This window comes from Cebus imitator, unplaced genomic scaffold, assembly GCF_001604975.1.
Source record: "Cebus imitator isolate Cc_AM_T3 unplaced genomic scaffold, Cebus_imitator-1.0 Scaffold79, whole genome shotgun sequence".
NCBI classification, from domain to species: Eukaryota; Metazoa; Chordata; class Mammalia; order Primates; family Cebidae; genus Cebus; species Cebus imitator.
The window spans coordinates 8,413,059-8,415,678 of record NW_016107394.1 but is presented as its reverse complement, the minus strand read 5'-3'; the positions used below and the strand labels follow the sequence as shown (position 1 = coordinate 8,415,678).

The window sequence follows — 2,620 nt, the reverse complement described above, 5'->3', positions numbered from 1 at the left end:
AAGAAAAAGAGAGAGAAAATTTAAACTAGGACAAGAAGTTTGAGCACCATGAGAATACTCAGGATTAAGGAAAACTGGGAAGAAAAAAAGGAAAAGAAGAGGGAGTCCCAAAAACTTAGGCCTTGATTACATGTCGCCTCTCACAATATGCTGTAGCTTCCTGTTCATGTACGTGTCTTCCTGATTAAAATACAAGCACCTTGATTGCAAGAATTATATTTCCTATCTTTGTATTACTGTATATAATTGGCAAACAATAACTGCATAAATCAATGAAGAAAAGTCTGTTTAATTTTTTTGAGACTGTGCTTTCATCCATCTGTCCATCCTTTCATCCTTCTTTCCCTGTTGCCTTCACAACATTCAGACACTGAGCAAGTACTAAGAATGAGTACCGCAGCTAAGTTCTGTTAGTTAAAAGAGACGAAAGAAAGTCCTGTATAAATTTGAAATTTTCAGCATCAGGTAACAGAATATTATCTGAACTTTATTGTAATGGTTAATATGGATTGACCTTAAAGATTTGTTATCCCATGAGGCAAAATTGAAGCTGTAATACAAAAGAGTAATTTACTCCAACAAGTTGTACAATTGTAGATAAGTGTTAAAGATGGTTTGAGAGTGAGTTTTTCTTTTCTAGTTAGTAGTTTCAAAAGCACTCATCTCAGGGATTTCTGAAAAATTCTAACCTAAAATGTCAAAGATAGTTTACTTCCTGTGGCCACAGGAGGGATGTGTGTGTGTGTGTGTTTGTGTGTGTGGGTGGGTGTGTTACATTTTGCTTTCTTGATGGAATGGTGGGTTGGTGTATTTGGCTGCTTCCTACAGTTCTTTGGATGATGATTTGTTAAGTGTGGTTAGGAGCCTTTCACAGTGACTATGATAGATGGAGAAATGCCTGCAGCTTAGACACATGCCAACATTGTGCCTTTCTTTATGACAGCAAATGAATGACCGTGGGCATGAGTCAGCTTAACTGGTATGCCTGGGAAAATGTTTGAACAAATCACGATAAAATCAATCTGCAAATACTTCTAAAAGAATATGGTTTTTTGAAGAACAAAGCCTGGAAAACTAATCTCTTCTGCCAATTCTGAGTTCAGAGTGACAGGAGCTTAGTAGATTACAAAGACATATTAAAATTTGACTTTATAAGGATTTTGATTCTTCATGCATGACACCACCAACCCACAGGAAAAATGATGGAGGTAAGCCCAGGAAACAGAGGCGTGTCTTCCTACACAGGGCTCCAGTCAAATTATGCTGTGATATCAATGAAGACTGCATGTTAGACATCTGGCAGTAGAGAAAATGGGTCCCAGTCAGCCATGATTCTCTATTATTACATAATAAGCACCAAGCTACAAAGCAACAAACCTAAATTTAAAAATTCCCCTTTGACGCTACTTCCTTCTCTGGTTCCATTTTTCTGATTCCATGTATGTAAAATTCCTTAAAATAGTTATCCATAATCACTATCTCCAATTACTGTTCCTCCATTGCAGGACCAGTTGCATAATTTGCAGGGTCCAGTGAAAAATAAAAGTGTAAGACCCCTTGTTGAAAATTATGAATTTCAAGACAGTGGCAGCAGAGCGTTAATCTCGGTGTGGCCTCCTCTAAGCATGGGGCCTTGGACCTGGTCCTGGGGCACTGTCTTCAGAGCCCACCCCAATCTGGCTTTTTTCCTCCACAAATTCTGCTAAGTAAAATGATTTTTCTCGATGCCTGCACTGATTTCCACAGGATAAATCTAACAGTCAATTTTTCTCTTCATCATACTGGATCCAGGAGTGATATTTAGCAGTGATTACTCTGTTTTTGTTGAAGCACTGTCATTACCCGGTTCCAGAACTCACTTCTGTTCTCGGTCTACCTCACAGGACACTGCTCCCTTTAGTCTAATCTTCCAGTTCCTCCTTGTGGTAGGTTGAATATTGGCCCCCCAAAAGGTGGGGGGACCAGAACCTGTGATTATGTTATCTTAGGTGATAAAAAGAGCTTTGTACATGCGGTTCACTTAAGGATCTGGGTATAGGGATTACCCAAGTGGGCACAATGGAATCAAAAAGTGGATCTAAGTCAGTAGTAAGAGATGTGTTGACAGAAACAAGAGATTAGAGTAACATGAGAAAAGGGCCATGAATCAAAGAATGCAGGCAGCCTTTAAAAATGGAAAAAGGGAAACATGCGGGGATCGATCAAAGATGGCCATTTAGGAACAGCTCAGGATTGCAGCTCCCAGTAAAAGCGCAGAGGGTGAGTGGACGCTGCATTTTTATTGCCCACAGACTAGGTAATTCCCAGGTGGAGGAGCTCCATGGGCCACCAGCGCAGCTATTTCGGCCAGCACGGCTGTGCCGGCCAGTGCCGCTGCTTTGCCCCGCAAGGCTGCTTTGTCGACACCCTGGAGCAGCAGTTCTCTGTACAAAACACACTGGTCCGGGTGCCCTTTCCGCTGGTGATTGGAGCCACAGGAAGTTGCCCATTCGTCTGTTTAAAAAGGGGACTGAGTAGGGAGCCAGGACAGTAGATTCCAGGGCAAAAAAAGCGCCACGAATCTCAGTGCCACTGTTTAAGCCAGAACAGTGAGTTGTTGCACGGGGAAAAAACACACACC

General features: G+C 41.6%; 1 pseudogene; it reads right to left on the bottom strand.

Moving 5' to 3' along the window:
* The window catches only part of LOC108307427, a 92,644-nt pseudogene that overhangs the window by 5,800 nt on the left and 84,224 nt on the right, over positions 1-2,620 (bottom strand).